General features: G+C 35.3%; 1 non-coding gene across 1 annotated transcript; it reads right to left on the bottom strand.

Moving 5' to 3' along the window:
• Positions 1 to 77: 77 nt before the first annotated feature.
• TRNAF-GAA lies at positions 78 to 149 on the bottom strand. The gene has a single exon. It is a non-coding gene; the product is annotated as a tRNA-Phe (tRNA).
• Positions 150 to 296: the final 147 nt, after the last annotated feature.

Here is a 296-nt window from a genome sequence, read left to right as displayed (position 1 = left end):
AATAATCAACTAAACTATAAGGTGCAACTTAGTCAACCTATACTNAAGAATAGTCAAATTATGCAACGTGAACCAAGTGCGATGAACGTGGATCGAACACGTGACCTTTAGATCTTCAGTCTGACGCTCTCTCACTGAGCTATCCCCGCAATCATTAGAAATGAAAATTTATCAGTAAAGATATTTTCGCTGATTCATTGAGATTTTAAAAAGAAATAATGACTAATTTCTTATTGAATAGTCAACACGACCTTCAAATCTGACGCAAACTGAGCTATCACCGCTGACATTAAAAA

Source organism: Cucurbita pepo, unplaced genomic scaffold (assembly GCF_002806865.2).
Source record: "Cucurbita pepo subsp. pepo cultivar mu-cu-16 unplaced genomic scaffold, ASM280686v2 Cp4.1_scaffold015720, whole genome shotgun sequence".
Lineage (NCBI taxonomy): Eukaryota > Viridiplantae > Streptophyta > Magnoliopsida > Cucurbitales > Cucurbitaceae > Cucurbita > Cucurbita pepo.
Note: the sequence above shows the minus strand (reverse complement) of the source record. Positions and strands in the feature narration are given on the sequence as shown.